General features: G+C 47.1%; 1 long non-coding RNA gene across 1 annotated transcript in view; it reads left to right on the forward strand.

Annotated features, from left to right (window-relative positions):
* Positions 1–6,089, forward strand: part of LOC108446814 — an 8,591-nt gene extending 2,502 nt beyond the window's left edge. The window contains exons 2-3 of the long non-coding RNA XR_001862121.1: positions 541–660; positions 749–6,089. This is a non-coding gene — a long non-coding RNA (uncharacterized LOC108446814). The remainder of the gene's footprint in view (positions 1–540; positions 661–748) is intronic.
* Positions 6,090–7,225: the final 1,136 nt, after the last annotated feature.

The following is a 7,225-nucleotide window of genomic DNA, read 5'->3' on the forward strand; positions in this document are numbered from 1 at the left end:
CTCTTTCTTTGATCACTAACCTCCAGCTCGTGAACGTTGACCACAAAGGATAAGTATGCATTGAACAGAAGTCCTAATGATCAGCACATGGTTACAGTTTCAAGGAATGGGAAGATTAAAACAAAAAGCAAAAAAAAAACCCCAAACATGAGGGAGGCTGGAAAGGAGGGGGAAAATAGGCTAGTACAAAAAATTTCAAATATCTTCAACAGAGCAAGACCATAAACAAACATACATTTGCTGATGAGAATTAGCATTCTCTTGCTCTGTAGTGTCCCCTCCTACCTAAAGGTAGTTGAATCTGTAAGAAAATTGCAGTAGTGGGGAGAAAACCACCAGGACAAGGATTGTCTCTGTTGTCGGTTATATGGCATGTGGTATAAAGAGGTCCTAGCGAGGCCATCATGCAAATATTAAATAAAAATAGCACTGGGAGGAGTGGCAGGAGGTTGTGAGACTGCAGCACCAGTGGCAAAGCCATCTGCAGCAGCGCAGGCTGCATCACGCTCCAGGCTCCAGCCGTGCCTTTTCTCACACCAGATGCTGCTGCACCCACCACCTCGGCTCACCCCCGAGTCCCCGGCATGTCTGGCACGCTATGGCTGGCCTCAGGTTTCTTGAAAGGCTTGTGATTTTCTGCCCCGAGTTGCCATCCAAATGGTAAGTAATAAACGCTTTAATAATTCATAACCAGTCAGTAATATCTTAAATAATTTAACAAACAATTTGTCATCTTTCCTTGTGATAGAAGATGCTGGCTGCAGAAAGACTGAGCAAGGTTTCGTGTCCACCTCAGCCCTCCCCAGGAGTGAGCTTTGCCCCTGCCTGAGCTCAGCCAGGTAGGTGCAGCCTGCAGGGGAGCAATGGGAGCCTACCGTGACCTCAGGGAGGGGTGAGCACTGACCCACTGGTCAGAGGAACAGGAGGAGCCACACACACAGCCTTCTCCTGTAATGGGTGGCTATACTCAGAGCTGTATTTCTGGAGCTACTTTCCTACCCACTGCCCTTGGTGCTGAGACACTCAGTTCCCATCTCATGTATCCCTGCTTTCTTCCAGTTAAGCATCCAGCTTCTCTGCACAACAGCACAGACCCTGGAAGTTCCAGCTCCTGCTGTGTCTCCCAGGCTGTTAAAGGATCACAGCAGGCCTAAGACAGGCTGGCGAGTCAAATGGCCCTTCATTCCCACACAGTTTAATCAGCAAGTCCCAACAAGGTGGATGTTATCTCCCAAAAGCATGGAGAAGACCTTGGAGCTATACTTAGTTCAGAGAACCACTTCAGAAGATAAAACCCCAAGAGAAATAAGAGACAAAACACACTTAAGTCAAAACCAGTAGTTCTACCTGTTTAGACTGTAGCACACACTGCAGCATAACCCTGGCATCAGGCTAAACAGAAACAGCATCAGTGAAGCCAGCCAAGCTCTCCAGGTGCTTGAAATTATACAAGTGCTTAAGAATTTAACTGAGAAAAGCACATAAGGAACACAAGTGGTGTCAGCCTGAGCATAATGAATATATAATAAATTCTACAGAAGCACTCATTTTTATTATGTTTCAAAAGAGGTCTGTGCTCTTATTTGCAAGCAGTTCCAATCCTGATAATGGATGTGATCCCCTGCACACAGGCGTTCTTGGAAAAGAAGTTGCATTGACTCCAGTGAAGTTATGCTGGCAGAAAATGTGGTTTCCTGAAAATTAGCTGTGTCTAAGTATATATTTTCATTTAAGAATAGCAGGCCACCCCACTATTAAAAGCATTTAAGACAACCCCAGCTTTACAGTGAGCGTCCAGCTAGAGCAAACAGGCAACCAGCCCAGTGGAGCACTGGGAGAAGGATAGCAAGGGGAGCAGGACAGAGCATCAAAGGGCAGCACTGCCCAAAAACTACACCAGAAGGAAGTGCAGCCCATTCCTGCCATCCATGAGGGTGAGAGCTCAGACATTTTACAGGGCTTGCTCCCAGGAAATGGTCTAGCTGAAAAAAGTAGGGGAATCTCCAGTAGCACCCTTCTTACCCAGCAAACACATCTGCAGCTGATTGGCAGGGCACATTTTTAAAAGCACCAAAGCAGGGCTTAGGAGCTTTGCCCACCCCTCAGAAAGTGTAAACTTCTAAGCATTAAATCACTTAAAAAATTTCCTCCAGGAATTAAAACTCAGTTTTGTGACTCATGACATGAGGCTGCTGTTTCTAAACCTTTTTAATGGCAGCTCCAGGATAAGGGAGAGCAGAGGGAAACAAGCCTTTCCTTGCATGGGAGGGTTCTTGTCCACTGTAGGGAGTTCCTTCACCAGAAGATGATTTTTGCCATGATCCAGCTGATCCTGGGGATCCAATGACTCCTGGAAACAGTCCCAGCCCAGCAGGAAACAGCTGTAGATGGCAAGCAGCTAGTCTGAAGCAGTCCTGGGGATTTCTTTGAACCAAAGGACTTGGACTTTATTCTGTAATGCCTTTTCCATAATGAGTGACATGTAAACTATCTCTCATAGTGGGTAGGATGTGTGTCAGCAGTGGCTTGGTGCTGTCATTTGCCAAGAAAGAGAGCGTCTTCAGGAATTTCTAAATGACCTCACAAATGTATGTCCTTACTTACAGGTCTGCTTACCCACAAACACTAATACAGCACTAATTAACTCCTTGGAAGTTCTCTCCTAGCCCTCAGTTCCTGCTGTCTTTCTCCAGCCCTGCTGTTTCTTCTTTGATAGATTTTATAGTGCTCAGGAGAATCTCAACGCTGCAGTCACTGTGTGTCCCAAAAGTCACTCCCATTTGGTGGTTGCAATAGTATTTGACTTCTTTTTGAAGTGATCTTTCCTTTGCTCTACAGATTTTCCCCCTCAATAACCCCAGAACCCTTTTTGAAAATATACAAGCCAACACAGTTGGTGGATGTCAGGAAAACTGTCAGTTACTGTACGGGCAGAAATCAGCCTTCTGGGAGAGGCAATACATTATTCATCATCTTCCGAAGATCATCTAGAGGTTGGGTTATTTTGGCCTCAAGGTGGCTGAGATATGCACTCGGCTTTGTGGGCTGGCCACGCTCCCTGTACCTGGAAGCCTGTGGTATTATGCAAGGCACTTGCATCAGAAACCTGAAAAGCAGAGAGGGCTTCATAGCTTTGCAGATCACCAGGATCAGATAGCTCTCCACGGGCTTTTGGAGACACCCTCAGGTCTGAGACAGTCAGCACTTCAGGCTTTGCACAAAGGTAAGAGCTTTTCTGTTTTGTTGGTGAGGAACTACAGGTTTAGCAGTTTCTCCCCTCATTTTGGGATCTGCACAATCAGAGAATAAAAGTTCAAAACTTCATCCTAAAAGACAAATTTGTGCTTTCGATTCAGAGCAGCTACCTGCCAGGGCCAGCATAGCAGGGTGCCCAAGGGCAATCAAGGCAGTGTAGATGCTGCCTTAACCCTCAGCTCCTGCTGTCAGGCATCCTGAGATGCCCAGTTTCCTAGGGGTGTTCTGGGAGCTTTGTTTTGACAGTCAAATCATCCCCATGTCATGCCTTTGGTCAATATTCAAAGCATCTTTGGAAGCTGTTTAATATTATGGGAAGTTTAAAGCATTTCTCTCTTGAAAACAAAATATAATTAGCCAGTTAGGTGAAAGCTTTTAGGGTCCTATATATAGCTACATCAAGAAAAGATGTAAAATCAGTTTTAAAAAATAGAGGTTTTCCATGTCTGGGATTTAAAAAAAAATAGTGAGAAGCAATCAGTTCCCACACTACCAAAGAGAAATACTGTTTGCCTCCAGGAATTACAAAGAATTCCCTCATACCTCCAGAAATAACACAGTATTCCCCACCTGCTCTGATGCTGCTTTTGTTTTCACTGTTGAAATAGCCACATCAGAAGGGCTTGAACTGGACCAGATCCTCATGTCCAAAGTTGTGCCTCTCATTCAACTCTGCAATATACATGCAATTAAAAGGATTAAGAAGTACCAGCAGAAATGTAAACACATCAGGGGACTAACTGTATTTCTTCAACCTGAGGAACAAAATATAGTGATTTTTTCAATTGTTTGAAAATAGACTGTAACACCATGGGTTATTTATTGGTGAAACTGCAAAAGTTCTGCAATTGTAATTGCAGTTATAAACTGTGACTGTCCTGTGATGTCCCCTACAAGGAACATTTGGGCTGTGTTTTCCAGGCTGCACAATGCTCACTGAGGTGCTGAGCATGGTGGCTTCTCTAGCAGCTCTCACTGCACAGAGACCTTCACTTTTATCATACTTGAAGGCTGCTTTGTACATCCATCAGCTTCAGCCAGGTCTGTGTTTGATCTGCCGATCGATGCTCAACGTGAGAGCTGCCTTCGGGAAAAAAAAAAAGGCAGAAAGGAGAATCTGGGGAAGGACCAGATGGTCAGACTCAATTCAGTGCAAGTCCTGAGGGACTCTTTGTCTACCTCATGAAGGACAGGAGAGTGACTACGAATAGCCAGCATGGGTTGTCCGAGGGTGAAGTGTGCCCCTGACGAGCCTGCCTGCCCTCCTGATGGAATATGTGCCCTGCTCTGCAGGGGTGAGGAGGGCAGTGGATGTCTCCTGCCTTGGCTTTAGCAAGGCTTTCACCATAGCATCCCTGTAGCCAAACTGAGGTGGTATGGGCTGCATGGATGGGCTAGAAAGCAGGTGAAAAACTGTCTGGATGCTTAGCTTCTGGAGGGAGTGGTCACAGATTCAGAGTCCATCAGGCAGTCCATAAGTGAGTTTTGGGGTCAATACTGAGGCCATAATTGGTTTACACCAGTGTCACGCAACCTGCACGCTGGGGAATAGCACCTCCTCAACAAACTGAGAGACAATGTCAAAGCAGGAGGAGGTCAATAGCCTGGAGACCAGGGCTGCAGTTCAGGACCTGGACAAGATAGAGAAATGGGGCAACAGGGACCCCATGAAGTTCAGCATGGACAGATGCAAAGTCCTGCACCTCATCTAGAATAAGTACCTGCACTAGTGGGGACCTACTGGGGACCTGGGCAGCACCTCTGCAGAAAAGGACCTGCGGGTCCCTGTGAGCAATGGCCTGAACGTGAGACAGCAGCATGAAGGCTAATTCCAGACTGGATTGGATCAGCAAGTGCATAACCAGCAGGTGAAGGAAAGTGGTCCTTTCCTTGTTTCCAGCAGCAGCAAGATTGGACCTGTGCTACTGTGTCCTGTTTGGGCTTCCCAGTGCAAGAGAGATACGAATATAATGAAGGAAGTGCAGCAGAGGAGCACTAAGATGGTTAGAAGACTGGGATGTGATATGTAAAGAACAGCTAAGAGAACTGGGTTAATTTACCCTGAGAAGACTGGGTGGACAAGAGGCAGCAGTCAGAAATTGCAGCAAGGAAAATCCCACCTGGATGAAAGGAAAAACCTTTGTTGTGATGGCTGTGTCAGACACGAGAGCAGGGAAACATGGAGGCTGGGGAACCTCCACCCCTGAAGATTTTCAAAACCACCCTGGTAGCATATTCTGTGCCTGCTACCAGTGCAACAGTCACTCTCACAGGGGCTACAAGAAATAAACATTTTTACCTGACTTATTTTTAGATGCCTACCAGAAGAGTGAAAAAAAGTACCATTTACTCAGTGAAGAACAGAGATGCTGTGACTGGCCCACGGGCAGTGTAAGGGCAGGAAGGTGAGTGCCTGGGGCTGTGGCAACACTCAGTCTCATCACTGTGGTATGGGACTCCATGAAATGGTTGAGAAAGCTGCTATGGCCACAGTTCAGTTGGAATTTGGCCTGGAGTGAAGTCAACAAGAAAGAAAAAAGCCTCTTAACATCAAAGCTTTCCTTTCAGGGTCAATTTACACCCTCAAATTGTCTGTTGTCTGAGTCAATCTAACAGCTCACTGCTGAACAGGGAAGGTTTACTTACCTCCAAGGACCCCGACCCCCTCGTGCTCCAGGTCCCCATCCCACCACCTCCTCTGCTCAAGCACTCATCAGACCCTGCTGTCAGCTGCCTGGGGTGTCCACAGATGAGCAGCAAAGAGCAGGAGCTGGAGGGAAGGAGCAGGACTTGCCCCTTTCTGATGTGTTGAGCTGTTAGATTGGCTCCGCCACCTCCTGTCACCTCCTGCCAAAGGGCTGGGTGGGAGGGAGAAGGAGCTGACGGAGCTGTCTGGCTGCGAAAGAAAATGCTACCACTGGAAATGCACAGGACCAAATTTCCCTAACCTAGTGCTGGCAAGGTCACTTGAACAGGCTCATTGTGGAAGAGATTCCCTGATGTAGTGGCAGCAGAGAGAGCAGTGGTCCTCTCTGGGTGCTCACCCTCTCACGCCACTGGCAATGGCAGGACAGGCACTGGCTGCTCTGCTTGGTCTGTGCACAGGGGACTGCAGGGTGCATTTACCACTCACAGAGGGGAGGTCACTAGCTCTGTCCCCTCAAGTGCCCACAAGGCCAAAACAATTCCCAGGAGAATGTTTTTCCTTCATCTGCCCAAGGCCAAGGAAGCAGGCTATCTAATATTGCCTGGCATGGAGTCTGGTGAGGGGAGATTACTGACTAACCACTTATTTTCACATAAAAGAAGCTAGCAACATGCTAGCAGTCAGATTGTCTTTCTGCTTCATGCATCACAACCTAGAAGACTGTTTCCTACCACTGCTGCAAATCAATCAGTCAAAAGTTTCCTGGCTTGGTCTCCAAATCACTTATCTTTGATTTTTTCTAGTTCCACTGTATAGTCCATCGTGTCTTGAGGCCACGGGACAAAAGCCAGGAGTCCTACAGTGCAACTGCTCTCTTAATTCCTTGGGTGTCTTCCCTGCTGATACATAGCAGAGATTGGCAACTAATCTATATATAGTACAGCACTGCAGCCGAGACACAATGCCTGCATTCAGCGTGCATACATGATGATGTCAGCAATGGCTGTTTAATTGCATCATGGGAAGTGAAGGGAGAAAAGAATTGGAAGAAAAAAAAATAAGAAAGGGGGCCCCTGGCCCCTCCACTTTACATAATTTCCTTCACCGCCAGATGGGAACGCATGGGAATGCTGGCCCTGCATCTCGGGAGCTCCCTCCCCAAAGCCTGGCATCGCCACATCTGTTTCCCTGATTTCCTACACTTCTGATCTTCTTCACCTGCCCTGCACCCCACCACCTTGGGCGAGCTTCCTGAGATGCTGCTACCGCCATTTGATTTGGCTTCCTGAGGCTCGCTCTCTCCTTCCTTATTTTTACTTCTCC

Source organism: Corvus brachyrhynchos, unplaced genomic scaffold (assembly GCF_000691975.1).
Source record: "Corvus brachyrhynchos isolate BGI_N302 unplaced genomic scaffold, ASM69197v1 scaffold94, whole genome shotgun sequence".
In the NCBI taxonomy this organism is placed as follows: domain Eukaryota; kingdom Metazoa; phylum Chordata; class Aves; order Passeriformes; family Corvidae; genus Corvus; species Corvus brachyrhynchos.